This window comes from Culex pipiens, chromosome 1 (genome assembly GCF_016801865.2).
Source record: "Culex pipiens pallens isolate TS chromosome 1, TS_CPP_V2, whole genome shotgun sequence".
Lineage (NCBI taxonomy): Eukaryota > Metazoa > Arthropoda > Insecta > Diptera > Culicidae > Culex > Culex pipiens.
Window position 1 is genome coordinate 65,066,410 of NC_068937.1, and position 26,265 is coordinate 65,092,674.

Below are 26,265 nucleotides of genomic sequence, written 5' to 3' on the forward strand. Positions count from 1 at the left end.
ATTGAATGTTTAACCCTTTTGAAATGTTAGTCTTGATTAAGGCTACCAACTGTACGGATTTTTTCCTTACCATACGGATTTGACCCTCTTCGCGGATTTTTAACAGGCCGGAGTTTTTGTAGGGAATTTCACGCATAATATGGATTTGTATGGAATTTTAACAATATTTGAACATTGAATTGCTTTTTTGATTTCACAGCAAAAAATCCGATGGTAGAATCGCATGCAAAAGCATGCACGTCACCTTCGTCAAAATAAACAATGTAATATTTTTGCAAACACAAAAAAAAAGTTGACGGGATTTCAGGTTGTTTTTTTTTTTTTTATTTATTATAGAGATCTTACACCATTGTGCATTCGTCTCTTCAAGGTGGATAGTAGGGGAAATTCTCGTATGTTTGGCAGGTTAAGCACTCGCTCCTAATTCCATCCATTTTGCTGATTTTCACTATTTAAACAACTAATTTTGCAAAACTTTTGATAGAAACTTGCTTGCTCACTTCTCATTGAGCTATTTATCACTCGAATGTCAAAGTTCTGACCTGCCAACATTAGAGGCACGCTGGAATTAGATGCTGTTCCCCTAGAAGAGGAAAGATTACAAAGTTTTTGATCACTTGTCTGGCTATATTTCAATAATTGATACCATGCCTTTTTCTAACGATTTCTGTCTTTGTTTCAAATATTTACGGGCAAATTTGGATCTTAAATTATCAAGTTCTTAACTTTTTTCTTAGTCCTCTTCCTTCGAGGATTTAACCGTTAACTCATAACACTTATTGTAATAATATTTTGCTTGTATGGCATCTTCGTCTTCTTCATCTGTTGTTTCTTCTTTAGTCATCTCTCTTCGTTTTGTTCTTAAGTCGGAAATTTCAAAAGGAATTATTTTTGACCACTTTCATGACCAGGTGGCCACTTGGCCTCGCCGAAACCGGTTCCGCCGGATTCCGTGGAACCTGTGTGCGGTCATTTGACGGATTATTCCGAACCTCATTATGCTGCATATCAATTGCCATGAAATTTAGAAAGGAAATAAGTTTAACCATTTTCATAACCAGAAGGCCACTTGGTCTCGCCGGAACCGGTTCCGCCGGATTCCGTGGAACCTGTGTGCGGTCATTTGGTGGATTGTTCCGAACCTCATTATGTTGCATATCAAATGCCATGAAATTTCGAAAGGAAATAAGTTTGACCATTTTCATGACCAGGTGGCCACTTGGCCTCGCCGGAACCGGTTCCGCCGGATTCCGTGGAACCTGTATGCGGTCATTTGGTGGATTGTTCCGAACCTCATTATTCTGCATGTCAAATGCCATGAAATTTCGAAAGGAATTATTTTTGACCACTTTCATGACCATGGTGGCCACTTGGTCTCGCCGGAACCGGTTTCGCCGGATTCCGTGGAACCTGTATGCGGTCATTTGTTGGATTATTCCGAACCTCATTATGCTGCATATCAATTGCCATGAAATTTCGAAAGGAAATAAGTTTGACCATTTTCATGACCATATGGCCACTTGGTATCGCCGGAACCGGTTCCGCCGGATTCCGTGGAACCTGTGTTATAAATTTATAAATTTAATTATAAAATTATAAAATTATAAAATTATAAAATTATAAAATTATAAAATTATAAAATTATTAAATTATTAAATTATAAAATTATAAAATTATAAAATTCTAAAATTATAAAATTATAAAATTATAAAATTTTAAAATTTTAAAATTATAAAATTATAAAATTATAAAATTATAAAATTATAAAATTATAAAATTATAAAATTATAAAATTATAAAATTATAAAATTATAAAATTATAAAATTATAAAATTATAAAATTATAAAATTATAAAATTATAAAATTATAAAATTATAAAATTATAAAATTATAAAATTATAAAATTATAAAATTATAAAATTATAAAATTATAAAATTATAAAATTATAAAATTATAAAATTATAAAATTATAAAATTATAAAATTATAAAATTATAAAATTATAAAATTATAAAATTATAAAATTATAAAATTATAAAATTATAAAATTATAAAATTATAAAATTATAAAATTATAAAATTATAAAATTATAAAATTATAAAATTATAAAATTATAAAATTATAAAATTATAAAATTATAAAATTATAAAATTATAAAATTATAAAATTATAAAATTATAAAATTATAAAATTATAAAATTATAAAATTATAAAATTATAAAATTATAAAATTATAAAATTATAAAATTATAAAATTATAAAATTATAAAATTATAAAATTATAAGATTATAAAATTATAAAATTATAAAATTATAAAATTATAAAATTATAAAATTATAAAATTATAAAATTATAAAATTATAAAATTATAAAATTATAAAATTATAAAATTATAAAATTATAAAATTATAAAATTATAAAATTATAAAATTATAAAATTATAAAATTATAAAATTATAAAATTATAAAATTATAAAATTATAAAATTATAAAATTATAAAATTATAAAATTATAAAATTATAAAATTATAAAATTATAAAATTATAAAATTATAAAATTATAAAATTATAAAATTATAAAATTATAAAATTATAAAATTATAAAATTATAAAATTATAAAATTATAAAATTATAAAATTATAAAATTATAAAATTATAAAATTATAAAATTATAAAATTATAAAATTATAAAATTATAAAATTATAAAATTATAAAATTATAAAATTATAAAATTATAAAATTATAAAATTATAAAATTATAAAATTATAAAATTATAGAATTATAAAATTATCAAACACAGGTTTCACGGAATCCGACGAAACCGGTTCCAGAGTGGACAAGTGGCCATCTCGTCATGGATGTGGTCAATAATAATTCGTCACAAATTTCATGGAATTTGATATGTAATATGATTAGGATTGAAACAATCCACCAAATGACCGCACCCGGATTTACGAAATCCGACGGAACCGGTTCCGGAGTGGACAAGTGGCCATCTGGTCATGAAAGTGGTCAAAAATAATTCCTAGCAAAATTTCAGGGCATTTGATATGTTACATGATTGGGATCGAAACAATCCACGAAATCACCGCACCCGGATTCACGGAATCCGACGGAACCGGTTCCGGAGTGGACAAGTGGCCACCTGGTCATGAAAGTGGTCAAAAATAATTTCTTACAAATTTCATGGAATTTGATATGTTACATGATTAAGATCGAAACAATTCACCAAATGACCGCACCCGGATTCACGGAATCCGACGGAACCGGTTCCGGAGTGGACAAGTGGCCACCTGGTCATGAAAGTGGTCAAAAATAATTCCTTACAAATATCATGGAATTTGATAAGTAACATGATTAAGATCGAAACAATCCACCAAATGACCACACCCGGATTCACGGAATCCGACGGAACCGGTTCCGAAGTGGACAAATGGGAACCGGTTTCAGAGTGGACAAGTGGCCATCTGGTCATGAAAGTGGTCAAAAATAATTCCTAGCAAAATTTCAGGGCATTTGATATGTTACATGATTGGGATCGAAACAATCCACGAAATTACCGCACCCGGATTCACGGAATCCGACGGAACCGGTTTCGGAGTGGACAAGTGGCCACCTGGTCATGAAAGTGGTCAAAAATAATGCCTAGCAAAATTTCAGGGCATTTGATATGTTACATGATTGGGATCGAAACAATCCACGAAATTACCGCACCCGGATTCACGGAATCCGACGGAACCGGTTCCGGAGTGGACAAGTGGCCACCTGGTCATGAAAGTGGTCAAAAATAATTCCTAGCAAAATTTCAGGGCATTTGATATGTTACATGATTGGGATCGAAACAATCCACGAAATTACCGCACCCGGATTCACGGAATCCGACGGAACCGGTTCCGGAGTGGACAAGTGGTCACCTGGTCATGAAAGTGGTCAAAAATAATTCCTTACAAATTTCATGGAATTTGATATGTAACATGATTAGGATCGAAACAATCCACCAAATGATCGCACCCGGATTCACGGAATCCGACGGAACCGGTTCCGGAGTGGACAAGTGGCCACCTGGTCATGAAAGTGGTCAAAAATAATTCCTAGCAAAATTTCAGGGCATTTGATATGTTACATGATTGGGATCGAAACAATCCACGAAATTACCGTACCCGGATTCACGGAATCCGACGGAACCGGTTCCGAAGTGGACAAATGGGAACCGGTTTCAGAGTGGACAAGTGGCCATCTGGTCATGAAAGTGGTCAAAAATAATTCCTAGCAAAATTTCAGGGCATTTGATATGTTACATGATTGGGATCGAAACAATCCACGAAATTACCGCACCCGGATTCACGGAATCCGACGGAACCGGTTCCGAAGTGGACAAATGGGAACCGGTTTCAGAGTGGACAAGTGGCCATCTGGTCATGAAAGTGGTCAAAAATAATTCCTAGCAAAATTTCAGGGCATTTGATATGTTACATGATTGGGATCGAAACAATCCACGAAATTACCGCACCCGGATTCACGGAATCCGACGGAACCGGTTCCGGAGTGGACAAGTGGTCACCTGGTCATGAAAGTGGTCAAAAATAATTCCTTACAAATTTCATGGAATTTGATATGTAACATGATTAGGATCGAAACAATCCACCAAATGACCGCACCCGGATTCACGGAATCCGACGGAACCGGTTCCGGAGTGGACAAGTGGCCACCTGGTCATGAAAGTGGTCAAAAATAATTCCTAGCAAAATTTCAGGGCATTTGATATGTTACATGATTGGGATCGAAACAATCCACGAAATTACCGCACCCGGATTCACGGAATCCGACGGAACCGGTTCCGGAGTGGACAAGTGGTCACCTGGTCATGAAAGTGGTCAAAAATAATTCCTTACAAATTTCATGGAATTTGATATGTAACATGATTAGGATCGAAACAATCCACCAAATGACCGCACCCGGATTCACGGAATCCGACGGAACCGGTTCCGGAGTGGACAAGTGGCCACCTGGTCATGAAAGTGGTCAAAAATAATTCCTAGCAAAATTTCAGGGCATTTGATATGTTACATGATTGGGATCGAAACAATCCACGAAATTACCGTACCCGGATTCACGGAATCCGACGGAACCGGTTCCGAAGTGGACAAATGGGAACCGGTTTCAGAGTGGACAAGTGGCCATCTGGTCATGAAAGTGGTCAAAAATAATTCCTAGCAAAATTTCAGGGCATTTGATATGTTACATGATTGGGATCGAAACAATCCACGAAATTACCGCACCCGGATTCACGGAATCCGACGGAACCGGTTCCGAAGTGGACAAATGGGAACCGGTTTCAGAGTGGACAAGTGGCCATCTGGTCATGAAAGTGGTCAAAAATAATTCCTAGCAAAATTTCAGGGCATTTGATATGTTACATGATTGGGATCGAAACAATCCACGAAATTACCGCACCCGGATTCACGGAATCCGACGGAACCGGTTCCGGAGTGGACAAGTGGTCACCTGGTCATGAAAGTGGTCAAAAATAATTCCTTACAAATTTCATGGAATTTGATATGTAACATGATTAGGATCGAAACAATCCACCAAATGATCGCACCCGGATTCACGGAATCCGACGGAACCGGTTCCGGAGTGGACAAGTGGCCACCTGGTCATGAAAGTGGTCAAAAATAATTCCTAGCAAAATTTCAGGGCATTTGATATGTTACATGATTGGGATCGAAACAATCCACGAAATTACCGTACCCGGATTCACGGAATCCGACGGAACCGGTTCCGAAGTGGACAAATGGGAACCGGTTTCAGAGTGGACAAGTGGCCATCTGGTCATGAAAGTGGTCAAAAATAATTCCTAGCAAAATTTCAGGGCATTTGATATGTTACATGATTGGGATCGAAACAATCCACGAAATTACCGCACCCGGATTCACGGAATCCGACGGAACCGGTTCCGGAGTGGACAAGTGGCCACCTGGTCATGAAAGTGGTCAAAAATAATTTCTTACAAATTTCATGGAATTTGATATGTAACATGATTAAGATCGAAACAATTCACCAAATGATCGCACCCGGATTCACGGAATCCGACGGAACCGGTTCCGGAGTGGACAAGTGGCCACCTGGTCATGAAAGTGGTCAAAAATAATTCCTAGCAAAATTTCAGGGCATTTGATATGTTACATGATTGGGATCGAAACAATCCACGAAATTACCGTACCCGGATTCACGGAATCCGACGGAACCGGTTCCGAAGTGGACAAATGGGAACCGGTTTCAGAGTGGACAAGTGGCCATCTGGTCATGAAAGTGGTCAAAAATAATTCCTAGCAAAATTTCAGGGCATTTGATATGTTACATGATTGGGATCGAAACAATCCACGAAATTACCGCACCCGGATTCACGGAATCCGACGGAACCGGTTCCGGAGTGGACAAGTGGCCACCTGGTCATGAAAGTGGTCAAAAATAATTTCTTACAAATTTCATGGAATTTGATATGTAACATGATTAAGATCGAAACAATTCACCAAATGACCGCACCCGGATTCACGGAATCCGACGGAACCGGTTCCGGAGTGGACAAATGGCCACTCGGTCATGAAAATGATCAACATAGACTTTTCACAAAATTTGAGTTCAATCGACCTAAAAAAAATCTCAAAATTAATTTGAGTTAATAAAAATCTAACTTGATTTACTGGCAGCACTGCCATGATGAGCAAAAAAGCGCTCCCGGGCCATGCACTCTCCCCTTGTCGTAATCCGCGTCCAAATATGCTTGCAAGCGCTTCCGGGATTTGCGAGTGTGCTTAGAAAGCACGGTCTCGAATCCATCGTTAGATTCTTCGGCAATTTCACTTGTTTCCATTGCATTTTGGTCTGGTTTACTGTTGTTGCTTTTTCTGCTGCTGCTGCTGCTTGGCTCAGGTTCAGTCGGTGGTGTACTGCTTTTTTGGTTCACCTTTTTACTCGAATCCCCACATTTTTTGTTCTTTGCTTTGAGTTTGCAAAGCGATTTTTTGCCTATAATCGTCACTGCTGCAGCAGTGTTGTTTACAGTGATTGATTTCGGCGTTGGCTGTTTCAGCAACATCCGCAGGGTCCGAACTCCATTTGGGATCCCTGGGAAGAAGTTAATACAGCGGTCGTTGGTGATGGTCAAAATTTCGCCGTATTTACTCATCACTTTGACTACGTCATCATTGCTTATGCCTAGAGGTAGGTCAAGCACACGAACTTCCGTAGCGTTGTTGTCCAGGTAAATCGGGATTTTGCAACCCTGATATACCAGAGTTTTGTCGATGATGGACGAGGCCATTGCTGAATCGGCGAACTGCAGCACGGCTATTCTTCTTCTATTGCATAATTGCAATGCTCGCAAGTTTTCTTGGTTTATTTGAAGGTCTGCGAGAAGTTTTTTTACAAGCTTTGGGCTTGGTTGGTTTTGGAGTTGACAAAAATCCAGAACCACACTGTTTTTGTCTACGGTGCACATTTTGAAAAAGCGGCGACGCGCACACAAACTGCGGACTGGTGTTGAGAATGCGACTTGTATTGTCGGCGGTTACTTTGCAACTGGATTTCAGGTTGTAAAATCACATATAATTGCATAAAATAATGCAATATTTATTTTACACCCAGGCCTTTGACACGCAGCTGGATTACTACTTTTTTAGCTGTGTTGGTCAAAGCTTTTGACATTTTAATTCAACTGTGAGTTTGATTCAAAAAGGGAGATTTTTCCGGGGTTTTCTCAATTCAAACTTGATTATTTATTTATTTTTTCTTTCATATGTTAATAGGACCTTCTAAAAACACACTCTAGAATTGTTCTTTTAGACATTCCTTACTAAATATATTTATCCATTAAAAGATCCAAAGGCTTTCTAAAACTTGTGAAAACCTTTGAACATTTCAATTAACAAATCTAGAGTTTTTTTTAAAGGTCCTATAAACTGTTGTGTTTCACATGTAATAGGACCTTTTCAATAAAAAAAACTCTGGAAAAGTGTTCATGAAAACACTGAGAACGATATCATTCGTAAAAGCAAACTTGACATTTCGTAAAATTTTAAACGCCTTACAAAAAAAAATTGAAGACCATAGTGATTTGATTCAAATCACGGTTTATTTTATGAATACTTTTAAACGTGCAAGTCATAAGCACTATGATAGCATATTGTGAAATTTGTTAGCTGTAAAAAACGACACAGTTTTATATTTGTTATTCTCAAATTTATTTAATTTAATTTATCTAAATAATTCCATGACAGTTTTTGTTATACAGTAGTTGTTTGGTAACTGGGCGTTGTTTAACTGGGCTTCTTTTTAACTGGGCGCTCGATAACTGCACGGAGAGACCGGCCAAGACAAATCTAAGAAAATCTTGGTTAATTTAACTAAAAGTATGGGTTAATTTTTTACACAGCTTTTTTTCAACAATCGATTGTTGATTTTGTGAACCCGAAATTGCTGACCACCAGTAACTAAAATTAACAAAAAGATAGTTGGAATTGCCATTTTTGTTGGTTAAATGGCCGACAAAAAATTCTAGCAGCAATATTTTTTTCAGAAAATTAACTTTTTTTTTGTTTTCAGCTGAAATATTGTGAAATATTCCATAAAAAAACAGGCTGGACCATATTTTTCAACAATTTTTTGAAAAAAATTTTCGTTGTATCAACCGAACTATTTCTGCATGCAGCAAATTATTGGTGGTTTTTCACAAAACATTCCTTAATTTAACATAATGAGCGAGTTGTGGCGCTATAACCACGGCAAATAGTGTCCTGGGCATTTGTGGAAATACGATGTCTCATCCCTGAGGGTCCCGGAGCACTTTTTGGTTTCTTAGCATGGTGCTCCCAACGATTAATTGCTCTAACAAACAGGAACGTGAGCGGGGGATCCCCACGTTTCTTCCTCCCCTGTAGATTCAGAAATGTGTTGTTGTTTGAACATTCGTGTTCAAACTCAATCCAATTCAACGAATCATCTTTGCGGTTAACTTTACGCAGTTGGCCTGGCCGTTTTAACGTTTGTGTTGTTTCAAAGCAATCTATTGCATTGGGGCACTGCAATTGTTAATAATGACAAGATGATGCTAGGCGTTAATCAACCTAAGGCATTTTCCAGGATGCCCTCGAAAGACTGGCTGCGCTAGGGTTAGATTAGATTAGATTAGATTAGAAACATTCTTTAATTTAACATAATTTATGTTTGTTTCTATATATCTTTTCTTTGATTACACAGCGTAACAATTTTTTTTAATTATTATTAGCAGGACGATCAAAAAAACTCCCCGAGGGATCGGCTTCCTGAGCACAATGCAACCTGGCCCATGTTTTAATTGTTACCCTAGCTCGAGATATTCAATGCAGAAGTTTTGCATATGAATCACCCCCCGTCGAAAAAATATTTTTTATTTTGTTTTCACTGTAACTTAAGTTCTATTACGTCTTTTTGGATGCTTCCGGTGTCATTAGACAGTAAATTGTTAGATAAACCCAAAATATGGTCCCATTGGTCGGATCCCGTAACCGGTTCCGGTGAAAATCCGGATCATTGACCAAAATTCTGCGAAACCTTTAAAATTTTGAAATTTGTTGCTCTTTATACGAAAAAACATACTATTGCTTCAAACAATCAATACAAACTCAAAAAATTGTTTGTCCAAGCATATCCGAAGGTGTTTCATCGAAAATGTAGCCATTGAGAACCGGTTCTGGCCAATCCGGATCCGGAATCTAGAAAACATTTAAGCAGTTTTTTCAAAATTCCTATGTGTCAGACAATTTAGAAAAACAAACGTGGTGTTGAAGCATTTTTTGCTACTTTATATTTTCAGAATCCCAAAATATGGCCAAGGGGCCAATGGGAACCTGTTCTGACTGTCCCGGATCCGGGAAACAGTGGTCACATGACGTTTTTATTGAATTTATTAAAAAGTTATTTTAGTTACCAGAATTTCAAAATTCCTTGAAAAAAAATCTGAATTTATTTATAGCCAGAATCAGAAATGTGGCCATCGGGAATCTGTTCTAAATGTTCCGGATCATGGAATAAGTGGACACTTGACAATTTTATTTAAAATTTAAAAAATATTTATGTTTAATTTTTTTAAAATTAATCTAAATTTAATCAAAATCAGATTCAGACATGTAGCCAAATGACCAACCGGACCCTGTTTATATATTCCGGATCAGGGAACCAGTGGACAACATTCAAGATTCTTGGAAAACAAATCAGATCAGAAATTTGGTCGAGTGGCCAACCGGAACCTGTGTTAAATGTTGTTAAAATATTGTCAAATATTTTAGTTAAGAAATTTTCAGGATTCCCTAAAATGAATCTGAATTTATTTAAAATCAGACTTATAAATGTGGCTAATGGGAACCTGTTCTAATGAATGCGGATCAGGGAACCAGTGGACATTTGACATTTTAATTAAATTTATTAAAAAAGGATAGTAAATTTATAAGATTCCTGTTAAAAAATCAGAATTTATTTAAAATTATTTTGAAATCTTAATTAAATTTATTTAAAATACAAAGTTACTGGATTTATAAGATTCCTGTAAAAAATCTGAATTTATTTAATATTATTTTAACATAGGTACCGCCGGGTCCGGTGACGCAGTGGTTAGTGTGGTAGCCTCTCACCCCAGAATGGCCTGGGTTCAATCCCAGAAGGACCCGGTGGCATTTTTCGAGACGAGATTTGCCTGACCACGCCTTCTATCGGATGGGGAAGTAAAACGTCGGTCCATTAGCGTAAAAGAGGTTTTGAGTGACTCACCACACATAACCTTCGGACGCCTAGAAATGAATAGAAACTTGCAACAGAGATCATAAAAGACCCGGGGGTCTTTAAAGTGGATTGCTTTGCTTTTTTTTGCTTGCTTTTTAACATAGTTACTGGACTTAAAGATTTCTGGAAAAAAATCTGAATTTATTTAAAATCAGCATCAGAAATGTGGCCAAATGGCCAATGGGAACCTGTTCTAAAAAATCCGGATCAGGAAACCAGTGGACACTTGACATTTTAATTAAATTTATTTAAAAAAAATACTGGAATAATAAGATTCCTGTTAAAAAAACAGATTTCATTTAAAATTATTTTGAAATTTTAATTAAATTTATTTTAAAAAATAGTAACTGGACGGTTTTATCCCTTATCCCCGAATGCCACTTTCCCGAATCCCATATCCCCGAAAATCATTTCCCCGAAAATTCCACATCCCCGAAAATCATTTCCCCGAAAGTGCCACTTCCCCGAAAATCATTTTCCCGAAAATTCCACGTCCCCGAAAATCATTTTCCCGAAAATTCCACATCCCCGAAAATCATTTTCCCAAAAATTCCATATCCCCGAATGTCATTTACCTGAACGGCCATTTTACCGAACTGTCGTTTTCCCGAATTTACATATACCCGAATGGTTACCCGCAAATTCAATTTTCCCGAATATATCAAGCTAGATATAAACTAAATTGGTTTTTTATGAATATTTTTACAAAAGTATGACCTTAATATTAAATTCTCCTACGTGTGTTTTCAAATATTAAAAAAAAAAAAACAAATAATCGTACAAGGCCATTCATAAACCACGCGGACTTTTAAAGAGAGCGGGGTATTGAGATCATCCACGTTCCATTAAAGAGATTTTTTTGTATGGGCAATTATCAACAAAGGCAAAATTTTCAAAACGTTATCCACGTGGTAAGGATTTTGGACTGTTTGACCATCCATAAACCACGTGGAAACTTTGGGGGGGGGGGGGGGGGCGTATGGCGATTGTCCCTTACAAAAGTTTTTTTTTGTATGGACAATTGTCCACGAGGGGGGGGGGGAATTTCCAAAAAAAGTGTCCACGTGGTTTGTGGATAGTCCCTTTGGCGGACGAAATAAAACGCGTTGTGTGCTTGATGGAGTCCAGAGTATAATTAAAACTAATTCTACAAGTTTGGTTACAATTCGTGGTGGTGTACACAGAAAGTGTGTGTACACACAAGAATGTGAGAAGCGCAGAACAAAAAGGTATTGTCCAGCGAATGGACAAAGTAGTGACGATGGTCATCTTCGATGATCGTCGTCCAGCAGTAGCAGGGTTTACGACGACGGCTGATACCGCCACAGTACTCCCCTCCTAGACTAGGCACCAACCTAACGATACCGAAGTGGAATGACCACTCGTCGTCCCGAGCGAGTTGTCCTAGTCGATGCGCTGGTACTGTTTGTTGTACTGGAGTCCTGCTGCGTCGGTGCGTCGGTCGTGTACGCTGGCTTCAAACGGTCGATCGAAATGTTTACCGCTCTCCCATTCACGATGACCTTGTAGTGCTTCTCGCTGCGGCTGATGACACGGTGAGGACCACTGTAAGGTGGTGACAAGGACGGCCGGATGGCATCATTTCGCACAAACACTTGCTCACACGTGCTGAGGTCCGGGTGGACAAACACCTTCCGTTGATCGTGCCAAGCAGTTTCGGTGGGTCGCATGTTCTGCATAGCTTTACGCAGACTGTTGGCAAAATCGGTATTGGTGGCTATCTTTCCGTTCCTCACGAAGAACTCGGAAGGGATTTTTAGTGTTGTGCCAAAAACCATCTCCGCAGGTGAAGCCTTGATATCCTCTTTGTAGGTTGAGCGCAGTCCGAGCAAGATCATCGGCAGGTGTTCAGTCCAGCGCTCCGTATCGTGGCAGAGGATGGCTGCTTTCAGCGTTCTGTGCCACCTCTCGATGATTCCGTTCGCTTGAGGGTGGTACGGAGTGGTGCGAAGATGGGTGATGCCAAGAATACGACCTAGCTCAGCGAACAGCGTCGACTCAAACTGGCGTCCCTGATCTGTTGTGATGAACGAAGGTACACCAAACCGAGCAATCCACCCCGCGACCAGGGCCTGTGCGACCGTGGATGCCGTCATGTCAGGAATAGGAATCGCTTCTGGCCACCGAGAAAAGCGATCGATCACTGTGAGGCAATACCGCTGACCATCGCTGGAAGGAAATGGTCCTACGATGTCGATGTTGATGTGGTCGAAGCGGCTGTCAGGCGTCGGGAATCGTGCTACAGGTGACTGGGTGTGTCGAGCCACCTTGGTATCGTTAGGTTGGTGCCTAGTCTAGGAGGCGCGGCGACGATGATTGCCCGAAGGTGCAGGGCTTTCGACATCGTTCCGCATCGTTCCCATACGTGCGGTGGTACCAACACGGTCCGTCGGCCGAGTCACGCTCGCGCGGTCCGTAGCTGCGCCTAGAACGGCTACGGGACCGCGATTCGCCTCGGAGATTTCGGAAGCGCAGGACCTGTTCCAGCTTTCGGGACAACTCTGCAATCTCACCCTGCATTGCCGCAATACTGCTTACAGCTGGCGCATCCGTAGAACCCGGCGCAACACGTGGAGAATTGGACGCGATGGCGGAAATGTTTCGCAAACCCATCGAGTCCACAATGGCGTCCGCGATGGCACACTTGTTCGCTGCGTCTCCTGTTGAAGCGATGACTGCCGCTTGTGCGTGTGGTGGTAATCTCGATCCCCACAGATCCAGCAGGACAGCATCACTCAGCGAGGTTCCGGCAACCCGTTTCATCTCATTGAACAGAAGACTGGGCTTCATATCTCCCAACGGCATGTCGGAGAGCACACGTTGTAGGCGTCGCTGTTGGCTGTCGGCGAAGTACTCGATCAGCTTCGCCTTGATGTAGGTGTACTTGCCCACCTTCGGCACCGTTTCGAGGATACCACGCAATTCGGTCAGCTTGTTCGGGGGGACCTGTGCCATGACAATGTTGAACTTCCGGTTATCATGTTGAGCCGTAATTCCGGATGCCGCGAACCAGAAATCTAGCGACATGAAGTACGATTCGATGTTCGAGTCGGCCATGCTTGGAGGGTTGAGTCGCGGAACGGTAACCGTCTCTACCTGGCCGCCGGCGGCCTGCTCTTCCTCGGTTATCGTCATCCTCCGTGCGCGAAACCAAAACTTGGACCGAAAAAAACTGTCGGGGTCACCAATTTGGCGGACGAAATAAAACGCGTTGTGTGCTTGATGGAGTCCAGAGTATAATTAAAACTAATTCTACAAGTTTGGTTACAATTCGTGGTGGTGTACACAGAAAGTGTGTGTGCACACAAGAATGTGAGAAGCGCAGAACAAAAAGGTATTGTCCAGCGAATGGACAAAGTAGTGACGATGGTCATCTTCGATGATCGTCGTCCAGCAGTGGCAGGGTTTACGACGACGGCTGATACCGCCACATCCCTTACAAATGTTTACGGTAGTCGAGATCTTACTTGTGTCAAACGCATTCTGACCTGGAATCCCTTTGACCAATTGTCGCACTTACATCAATTTTCCGGGTTTGTCAAGTTAGCACGAGACAACATTTTTCGGTTTTGATTGAATACACAGCAAATAAAGTAGTAATCCAGATGCGTGTAAAAGGCCTGGGTGTAAGAAAAGATTTGCATTATTTTATGAAATTCTTTGTAATATTACACCCTGAAATATGTAGCCCATCACTATAGGAAACCCATTTGACCCAAATGTCAAGCTCATATGTGCGTTTATCCTTTCCCTTTTTCATCGGTCTGATGGCCGAGCGGGCTAAGGCGCTAGTCCTTACTGTTGGTGCTGGGTTTGATTCCCATCGGTTGCTACTTTTTTTTTGTGTTTACAAAAATTTTACATGCAGTGTGTAATATTTAGTGTCTTTTTGACGAAGGTGATGTGCATGCTTTTGCATGCGATTTTAGCATCGGATTTTTTGCTGTGTATCTCAGGATTAAAATAGAATTTTAGGGATCTGTAAAGGTCAAAAAGTGAGGCATTGTGAGCTGCACAAAATGGCGTTCTTAATTAAATTTGGCTCATAATCGTCGTACGTCAAGCGAGCACGACAGCGACGAAATGTGAAAAGTAGGCAACTATATTAAGCGGGACGCTGCCATTTAGATTTGTGCATTATAAATATGTACTCTGCTCAAGATGTACTCATTCTCTACATCATTTGTCATAGTCGGAGTTTTTGTTGGATTCGCTGGAGTCAGTTCTTTTTGAAAGGCAGTTGAAGAAACTAAATCTTAAAATCCGGAGTTCGAATTCTTTAACTCCGCAAACTTGGAAAATATTCAAAATTTAAGTGAAGCTGGAATAAAATGCTCGAAAAAAACTCGGAATTTTTTGAACGTTTAATTGTGCATGATATCTTATTGGTCGCTACTTCCCCGAACCCGGTCAGGCGGGTATGCTCGTTGGCCAGAACCGCGCGCGCGGTTCTGGGCAATGGGCATACCCGCCTGACCGGGTTCGGGGAAGTGGCGTTCGGGGAAATGGCCGTTCGGGGATATGGTCATTCGGGAAAATGGTTTTTAGGGGAAGTCGCCATTCGGGGATGTGGCTATTCGGGGAAATGGATTGTTCGGGGAAATGATTTTCGGGTGAATGACATTTCGGGAAAGTGTCTTTTCGGAGATGTGGCATTCGGGGAAATGTCTTTTCGGGAATGTGGGTTTCGGGGAAATGTCATAGATTCTAACTGGACATAACAGATTCCTGGAAAAAAACTGAATTTATTTAAAATCAGAATCAGAAATGTGGCCAAATGGCCAATTGGAACCTGTTCTAAATAATCCGGATCATGAAACCAGTTGACACTTGACATTTTAATTTAATTTATTTTAAAATAATTATTGGATTTATAAGATTTCTGTTAAAAAATCAGAATTTATATAAAATTATTTTGACATTTTTGTTAAATTTATTTAAAAACATAGTTATTGGATTTATAAGAGTCCCGGAAAAATTCTGAATTTACTTAAAATTATTTTGACAAATTAATCAAATTTATTTAAAAAAACGTAACTATGTTTATAAGATTCTTCGAAAAATCTGAATTTATTTAAAATCATTTCGAAATTTTAATTAAATTTAATTTTAAAAATAGTTACTGGACTTAACAGATTCCTGAAAAAAATCTGAATTTATTCAAAATCAGAATCTGAAGTGTGGCCAAATGTCCAATGGGAACTTGTTCTAAATAATCCGGATCAGGAAACTAGTTGACACTTGACATTTTAATTAAATTTATTTTAAAAAAAGTCACTGGATTTATGAGATTCCTGTTAAAAATATTAGAATTCATTTAAAATTATTTTGACATTTTAATTATATTTATTCAAAAAATTAATTATTGGACTAAATAAATTTCTGCAAAAAATCAAAATATACTTTAAATCAGAATTAGAAATGTGGCCAAGTGGCCAACCGAAACCTGTTTTAAATGTTGTTAAAATGGAGTCGAATATTTTAGTAAGAAAAATTTCAATTTTAAAATCAGATTCTTATTTGAAATAAATCCAGATTTTTTGCAGAATTTTTTTAAGTCCTGTAATTATTTTTTAAATAAATTCAATTAAAATTTCAAAATGATTTTAAATAAATTTTGAAGTTTATTTTTGCTTTGAACCAAAATTTCTGAAAAATCGTCGAAATTACAGGAAATTTTCGTCCGATTTTAACAAAAACATCAGTTTGTTCCTAAAATAATGTCCCTAACAAAACGTCTTTATTGAAATTTTAAAATTCGAACGTCGGTTTTTAATAATTATTGATATACCACCTACAACACTTAGAAAATCCACGGGATCCGTATCACGACAAGATTATTGATAAAATTTATTTGATTTTTTGGACTTAGCAAAATTTTGGCTTTCGGCTAGTAAAATATTTTCAACACCTAGAAATTTTTCGAGATGAGGAAACCGAAAAAAAATTGGGACTTAGAAAATTTTTGGGAGTTTTGTAAATTATTTTGATGTACATTTTTGCTTTGAACCAAAATTTCGGAAAAATCGTCAAAATTACAAGAAATTTTCATCCGATTTTTACAAAAACATCAGTTTGTTCCTAAAATAATGTCCCTAACAAAACGTCTTCATTGAAATTTTGAAATTCGAAAGTCGGTTTTTAATAATTATTGATATACCCCCTACAAAAATCGTTCCTGCACGAATTTATGGGATCCGTATCACGACAAGATTTCTGGTAGAATTTATTAGATTTTCAGGACTTTGTGAATATTTTTTAACATTTTTGCCAGTTGAATATTTTTTAACATTTTGAAAAATTATTTTGATAAGAAACATTACCAGACTTTTTGAAGTTTTACTGTATTTTTTGGACTTATTGAATTTTAGGAATATTTCCATAAAATTTTATTTTTAATTGAAAAAAGGGAATAAAGAAGACTTTGGATTTTTCGTGATTTGGAAAATTATTGTGACATTTTGGCAATTCAACGTTTTCTCCACAATTTTTAAATGATTTTTTTAAGTATAATAATTTTTCAACATTGAAAAATCTTGTTTCGATGTATGTGTGTAACCAACCAAACGGGACCACGCGGTCGCTTCTTACAAATTGAGTTGTTTCCATGTATTTTTAGATCTACATTCTATACATACAAATAACTCGCATAGGCATTTGGAAGGTGTTAGCTCTGCCGAGCTTCGGTGAGCCGAGCGCGAGGTACTTCAGCTTAATCGACAAGCCCCGCCCTGAAGAACGTTTGCACCAATCGGGTTCAAACGTTATTTAGAACTTCCGAACCCTTGTCAAATGGACAAGGACCCAGCGCGTATATAGTTTGATAGTAACAGTATTCCTAATTCCAGGCATCGCTCACCAAGCCGTGATGGCCTAGTAGTTAGCATTTTTGCTTACCAATCCAAAGGACGGGGGATCGAACCCCGACTCGGGCGAGTTTGATTTTTCGTTCATGTTCAGAGTTTCAAGATTTATATTTCCTATACTTTCTCGTTGGGAGCAGATGGGAATCGAACCCAGGACCATTCGCTTACAAAGCGAACACCGTAACCAGTCAGCCACGGCCGCTCCATTGAAAAATCTTGTTTCGATGTGAGCGAATATTCCTGAAATATTACTCATATTTGTGAAGAGGAAGGGGGGGGGGGTCTGAATTGTGGCGGGTGCATTAACACTGGAACGCCCAACGCATGTCCAACTTACACGGACGCCCAAGCCTCCCAAAAAAGTTGGAACGGTAACTTCAACTCGCTGGTTCTCGGGCATAACTCAACTAATCAAGATGATTCTTTTTTTCCAGTGATTTGTTAGAATGTCTAGATGATCCTAGAACTTTGCAGAACTTAATTTGATCAAATCTGTAATTTCTGCGACCGAAAACATCGTTCCACCTTTTTTCAAAACGACTGCCTCCGCGGAATTTTTGGCGAATTTTTTTTACACGCGAAAAAAAAGTTGGAACGATGTTTTTGATCGCAAAAATTACAGATTTGATCAAATTAAGTTCTGCCAAGTTCGAACCCCCGTCCTTTGGATTGGTAAGCAAAAATGCTAACCACTAGGCCATGGCGACTTGGTGAGCCTAGACTGGAATTAGGAATACTGTTACAACCAACCCGCAATGCCTTTCGAGGTGTATCCTAGGGTTCTACCTCTCCTACACGGAGAGACCGTGCCCAGAAATTTTAACAATTAAAATTGTTGATTTTACTTTCGTTAATTTTAACAAAAACGTACTTGTCACTGCCAATTTTCAGTTAAATTAACCAAAATTAAGTAATAATTTAATAACCTGTTTGTTGAAAATGCTAAAGGCAAAAAGCTAACAGATTTCCCGAACTCGAATGAACGTGCTCGACTGTTAGCTTTGGTTTTAGGAAAATCAAAAAAATTGTTGGTTGAATATAATTTACATTTGGTTGAATATTTAAAAGATAAACTTAGGTTTGTTTACGTCTGTCATTTGAAGTCAGGATTCGAACGAGAGCAGTCGATTTGTTGAGTTTGTGTTGTTAATTATGAAGTGAGAGGATGTGAAAGGTGAAAATTACACTATTTAGCTGATGTTGAAGTGGCAAATCAAAGTGTTGCAACTGGGGAGGTGGAATTGGTGAGTAGGTTTGTGGATGATTTCTTTGTAGGTGATAAACTATGAAAAGCAAGAGGACGACCTTCGCCATACGAACCTCTGATGCGCGTGAGTTGAACACGTTATAAGAATGTTTGAAGGAAAGAGAGGGCAGTAGAAGGGAGATGCGGGCCAGCTCTTCACGAATAGAGCAGCCCGGGCAAATTTAACAAAATGTTGGTTAATCCAAGTAAGTATGGGTTATTGGGTTAATTTGTGCACAATAATTTATCTAATGTGATTCTTATTAGAAAACTGGATCATTAAAAAGCTTCATGCTTACGACGGATAAAATCTTAATGAACCATTCTTTTTTCAGAATCATCAGTTATAAAATACATAGAAATGCGTACACATGACAACATAAAAAATAGAGATGAAGTAAAATATAAAAAAATAGAAATATATAAAATATATAAAAGAAGATAATTATTATCTTGAAAGTTTTGTTGCAATACGTCTGCTCAATAAACTGGTAAGTAAAACTCTAAATATTTTTTTCAGGAATCGGAGTACGTTGAATAAATTGAATCAAATGCAATGAAAGTTTGTTGCCAAAATTAAGTGTTGAATTAATGCAAGCTTGGTAAGTAGCATTATTGATATTTCTTCTTTCCTCAATATAATTACATTTATTTACGTTCCTTTTTTCAGTTTATAGCCGAAATTAAGAATTTTGTATTAAATTACTAATAAATTTCACATGTCTATTTGCAGCAAAAGGTTCACTTTGGTGAAAATTCTGTGTCCCAGCACAAGATAAATAACTACTCCTGAGACCGTTGTAGATGATGATGACTTATCGGATGATTTCACAGTGATGGTAAGTGAATAAAACACTTAATTTTAAACAACATAATAAAAATATAAGCTTAAAACTTTGTGAAAATTTTGCTCGTTTTCTATTTTTAAAGGCTTCACGAGAAATTAAACATCTTTTTTAAATATGTTTAACAAATTTCGTAATACAACATTTTATTATTTTTTAGTTTAATGCAACGTAATTTTTTAAAACATTAATCAAACTTTACATGTTTTATAACAACAGTTATAAAAAAGCTTTTCAACAGTAATTTAACAACTTCATGCAAAAAAAAACAAATTAGTACAAAACGTTAAATTTTTAGGCAGAATAAATGCGAATATAAAAACACTCAGCATTAATTTGTGAGGCAATATTACAAAATTTACTGCAAATTCAATAAAAAATATTGCTAACAACTGCTAGTTATTGACTACATGTACACATATTTTTCTGTATTCAAGTAAGACATTAGTTAAAATATAGCTAGAAATTCGGCCCAGCCTGTATCGTTAGATAATTAAAAAAAATATATATCAACACTTACATAAATTATGTCTAATTAAGAAATGTTTTGCTATAAACCACTAATAATTTGCTGCATGCAAAAATATTTCGGTTGATACAACGAAAAAATTGTTGAAAAATAGTTGAAAAATATGTCCCAGCCAGTTTTTAACAGAATATTCCACAATATTTCAGCTGAAAACAAGAAATTTTTAGTTAATTTTCTGAAAAAAATATTCTAGCAGTCGACTGCTAGAATTTTTTTCGGCCATTTAACCAACAAAAATGGCAATTCCAACTATTTTTTAGTTAATTTTAGTTACTGGTGGTCAGCAATTTCTGGTTAACAAAATCAACAATCGATTGTTGAAAAAAAGCTGTGTAAAAAATTAACCCATACTTTTAGTTAAATTAACCAAGATTTTCTTAGATTTGCCCCGGCCGGTCTCTCCGTGTACTAACATTGAGTCCAAAACCTCCCTACAAACAGCTATACCACTAAGGTGACGTAGGGGTCCTTGCGCACTTTAGATAGGTGTTTACTAACGATCCTTCCCATTCCTGAGGATAGCTTGGACCCGGCCTGGACCCCCTTATGCCCTGGGTAGTATTACACACTCATCAAAAGATGAAGACATGGTATCTCCCGTGTTGGATTATTGTTCCGGATGAGGGTCTAATACAACCATACCAAACAGTGGGATAAGCGTTGTGGAGCCTTCCGGTGGTGGGGCGTCCTCCATATGCTAATGCTAATGCTAATGCTAAAATAGATTCTGATCCCAAAAATAATTTTATTGGTTTTTAATGCACCCCGCCACAATCCAGCCCCTCCCTCTTCACAAATATGAGTAATATTTCAGGAATATTTGCTCTTGATGTTCAAAGTTGAAAAATTGTTGTACTTTAAAAACTCACAAAAAAAATGTGGAAAAACGTTGTATTGCCAAAATGTCACAATAATTTTCCAAATCACGAAAAATCTCAAGTCTCTATATTCCCTTTTTTCAATTAATAATAAAAATTTAATTGAAATAATCCTAAAATTCAATAAGCCCAAAAAACCACAGTAAAACATCAAAAAGTCTAGTAATGTTTTTTATCAAAATAATTTTTCAAAATGTTGAAAAATATTCAACTGGCTGAGGCCAAAATTTCGCAAAGTCCTGAAAATCTAATAAATTCTACCAAAAATCTTGTCGTGATACGGATCCCGTAAATTTTGTAAGTGTCGGAACGATTTTTGTAGGGGGTATATCAATTATTATTAAAAACCGACTTTCGAACTTCAAAATTTCAATGAAGACGTTTTGTTAGGGACATTATTTTAGGAACAAACTGATGTTTTTGTAAAAATCGGACGAAAATTTCCTGTAATTTCGACGATTTTTCCGAAATTTTGATTCAAAGCAAAAATAAACATCAAAATAATTTATCATGTTTCCAAATTCCCCAAAAAAATGATTTTTATGTAAAAAGTGAAGAATTCGAAAATATACGCAAAAATTTCAAAATAAGCATAAATAAAATTAAACTTTAAAATATCAGCTCATGTTGAGAGCTTATGAAAATTATTCTAAGTGTCGGAAATTGAAAATTTTGTCAGTGACTGCAAATTTTGCTAAGTCCAGCAAAATTTGAAAAAAAGTCAAAATAATCATTTCATGATGTTTGGGTAAAATTTTGGAAAAAATAAAATTTTCGAAATTTTTGCTATGTCTAAAAACTCTACCACTAACAGCTCAATATCGACTATAGATAATGCAGAATGATCATGGAATATACTTTCCATGATACGCAGTCGGTTTCAAAAGTCGTCATAACTCGAGGAGTTTACAGCAAGATGCGAATAAACAAGCCAAGATAGTTCGAAGTTATCGCCACCAACTCACTTTCCCCCTACTGCATTATCTACAGTTTATTTTATTTTTTCCAAAATTTTACCCGAACATTATGAAATGATTATTTTGACTTTATTTCAAATTTATGCTGGACTTAGAAAAATTAGCAGTCACTGACATAATTTTCAATTTCCGACACTTAGAATAATTTTCATGAGCTGATATTTTAAAGTTTGATTTTATTTATGCTGGACTTTGAAATTTTTGCGTTTATTTTTTAATTCTTTACTTTTTACAGAAAAAGCATTTTTTTGGGACTTAGAAAATTTTCGGGAGTTAGGAATCATGATAAATTATTTTGATGTTTATTTTTGCTTTGAACCAAAATTTCGGAAAAATCGTCGAAATTACAGGAAATTTTTGTCCGATTTTTACAAAAACATCAGTTTGTTCCTAAAATAATGTCCCTAACAAAACGTCTTCATTGAAATTTTGAAATTCGAAAGTTGGTTTTTAATTATTATCGATATACCCCCTACAAAAATCGTTCCGGCACTTAGAAAATTTACGGGATCCATATCACGAATAGATTTTTGGTAGAATTTATTTGATTTTTTGGACTTAGCAAAATTATGGCTTTCGGCCAGTAAAATATTTTCAACACTTAGAATTTTTTCGAGATGAGGAAACCGAAAAAAAAAATTTGGGACTTAGAAAATTTTTGGGAATTTGGAAACATGATAAAATATTTTGATGTTTATTTTTGCTTTGAATCAAAATTTCGGAAAATTCGTCGAAATTACAGGAAATTTTCGTCCGATTTTTACAAAAAACATCAGTTTGTTCCTAAAATAATGTCCCCAACAAAACGTCTTCATTGATTTTTTTTTTCAATTCAATTCATGTTTATTTGTACTAATCAGAATACAATTTGCTTAACTAATAACAGAATGCAGAGTTTGGAGATCCTTACAACTACAAATAAATTCAAATATAATCAATTGGATGAAATAAATTCAGTTTCAGTCGGTTAAGCGAGAGCAGAAAAAACTTTCTAAAATAACTGCTACTATTACTATAGAAAGAGAAGGAGGATAGGAAAGCTTAAATATATATCACAGAAAAAAAAATCAGTTTGTTACTGAAGGCGAAGACTGTTCCACAGTGTGTGAGCTTGCACCTATGCAGGGCATAGGTACTTCCCCATCAGCTCTTGCAGCGCGAAGAACTGCTCCAGCTTGTTTCGGCAAGTGAGCAATTCTCTGAGATTTCGGTCATTCGATTTTTTCTGTATTTTTTAATCCGGCTGAAACTTTTTTGATGCCTTCGGTATGCCCAAAGAAGCCATTTCGCATCATTAGTTTGTCCATATAATTTTCCATACAAATTTGGCAGCTGTCCATACAAAAATGATATGTGAAAATTCAAAAATCTGTATCTTTTGAAGGAATTTTTTGATCGATTTGGTGTCTTCGGCAAAGTTGTAGGTATGGATATGGACTACACTGAAAAAAAATGATACACGGTAAAAAAAAATTTGGTGATTTTTTTATTTAACTTTTTGTCACTAAAACTTGATTTGCAAAAAAACACTATTTTTATTTTTTTTTATTTTTTGATATGTTTTAGAGGACATAAAATGCTAACTTTTCAGAAATTTCCAGAATGGGCAAAAAATCTTTGACCGAGTTATGATTTTTTGAATCAATACAGATTTTTTCAAAAAATCGAAATATTGGTCGCAAAAATTTTTCAACTTCATTTTTCGATGTAAAATCGAATTTGCAATCAAAAAGTACTTTAGTGATTTTTTGATAAAGTGCACCGTTTTCAAGTTATAACCAATTTTAGGTAACTTTTTGAAAATAGTCGCAGTTTTTCATTTTTTAAAATTAGTGCCCATGTTTGCCCATCTTTGAAAAAAATATTTTTGAAAAGCTGAGAAAATTCTCTATATTTTGCTTTATTGAACTTTGTCGATACGACCCATAGTTGCTGAGATATTGCCATGCAAAGGTTAAAAAACAGGAAAATTGATGTTTTCTAAGTCTCACCCAAATAACCCACCATTTTCTAATGTCGATATCTCAGCAACTATAGGTCCGATTTACAATGTTAAAACATGAAACAGTCGTGAAATTTTCCGATCTTTTCGAAAAAAATATTTTCAAAAATTCAAAATCAAGACTAACATTTCAAACGGGCTAAACATTCAATATTACGCCCATTTAAAATGTTAGTCTTGATTTTAAATTTTTGAAAATATTTTTTTCGAAAAGATCGGAAAATTTCACGAATGTTTTATGTTTTAACATTGTAAATCGGACCTATAGTTGCTGAGATATCGACATTAGAAAATGGTGGGTTATTTGGGTGAGACTTAGAAAACATCAATTTTCCTGTTTTTTAACCTTTGCATGGCAATATCTCAGCAACTATGGGTCGTATCGACAAAGTTCAATAAAGCAAAATACAGAGAATTTTCTCAGCTTTTCAAAAATATTTTTTTCAAAGATGGGCAAACATGGGCACTAATTTTAAAAAATGAAAAACTGCGACTATTTTCAAAAAAGTTACCTAAAATTGGTTATAACTTGAAAATGGTGCACTTTATCAAAAAATCACTAAAGTACTTTTTGATTGCAAATTCGATTTTACATCGAAAAATGAAGTTGAAAAATTTTTGCGACTAATATTTCGATTTTTTGAAAAAAATTGTATTGATTCAAAAAATCATAACTCGGTCAAAGATTTTTTGCCCATTCTGGAAATTTCTGAAAAGTTTGCATTTTATGTCCTCTAAAACATATCAAAAAATAAAAAAAATTAAAAATAGTGTTTTTTTGCAAATCAAGTTTTAGTGACAAAAAGTTAAATTAAAAATCACCAAATTTTTTTTTACCGTGTATCATTTTTTTTCAGTGTAGTCCATATCCATACCTACAACTTTGCCGAAGACACCAAATCGATCGAAAAATTCCTTCAAAAGATACAGATTTTTGAATTTTCACATATCATTTTTGTATGGACAGCTGCCAAATTTGTATGGAAAATTATATGGACAAACTAATGATGCAAAATGGCTTCTTTGGGCATACCAAAGGCACCAAAAAAGTTTCAGCTGGATTAAAAAATACAAAAATTAAAATTAAAGAAAAAAGACCGATTCCGTAGAGAACTGCTCAAGTGTTGAGTCGCGTAAACATGTCCCTCGCAAGGGAGAGGAATTCGGTGAGGGTGAATAAATCACCATCACTGTTGCTGTCCGGGGTTGGACCGTTTGCGGTAGCCGCCACGCTGGCGTAAGTACGCCCGAATCCAGGAGGATTCGTTTGACGGGGTTCGGTTGAGGGTTGACCTGGCGAAGTCCTTGAGGAATGTGGTGCTGGCTTTTTCCTCTTCTCCAGCGTCTCGAGGTAGGTCTTCCTAGCGGTGCACCCGCGGTAATTGGCAGTGTGGTTACCGTCACAGTTAGCACACTTCACGTTCCGCTTGTTCTGTTCGGCTTGGTTGTCCTTTCCCAGCGATGCTTTCTTGGGCAGCGTGCATGCAGGCATTTTTTTGTTCGATTTTTTACCCTTTTGCTCCCCCGCGGTGGAGGTGCCCTTAGCGTGCGACGGTGTAGTAGTAACACCATCGCCACCACTGACGTCGTCGTCGTCGTCTCCTTTGTTGTCATCAGACAACGCAGCGAAACCGTTTGAGGTTGGAACCGCCGTCGAGGAAGTTCCCGGCTTGTTGGTGGACAATCCACTGGTTCCGGGTTGATCCGGGTTGGCAAGTGCCGCTAGTCCACGCGTACGTATGGGGCTACGCGCAGGTACGTAGTTGGATGGCAGCTTCAGCAGGTTTGTTGACCGTTTGGAGCCAGACGAGGAGATCTTTCCGATGCTGCTGCAGGAACTGGCCCGGCCACGTCCTCGAGGTGCACTCGAGCTGCCACGGCCGCGGGTGTTCCTGCCCATCGTGCGGGGAAGAACTCGCGATTAATACAACGCACTTTCACCGTAAATCGAAAAAAATTCGCGGAGCATCAACACAGGCGATGTTGCTGCGAACAGGGTAACGACCCCAATGATTCATTGGAATTTTGAAATTCGAAAGTCGGTTTTTAATAATTATTGATATATCCCCTACAAAAATCG

At 36.6% G+C, this 26,265-nt stretch overlaps 2 protein-coding genes across 3 annotated transcripts in view; one reads left to right on the forward strand and one right to left on the reverse strand.

Annotated features, from left to right (window-relative positions):
* LOC128093590 (uncharacterized) overlaps positions 1-26,265 on the forward strand; it is a 435,512-nt gene that overhangs the window by 86,671 nt on the left and 322,576 nt on the right. The gene's annotated exons all lie outside the window — the stretch shown is intronic.
* Positions 1-26,265, reverse strand: part of LOC128093612 (uncharacterized) — an 81,910-nt gene that overhangs the window by 29,583 nt on the left and 26,062 nt on the right. The window lies entirely within an intron of this gene.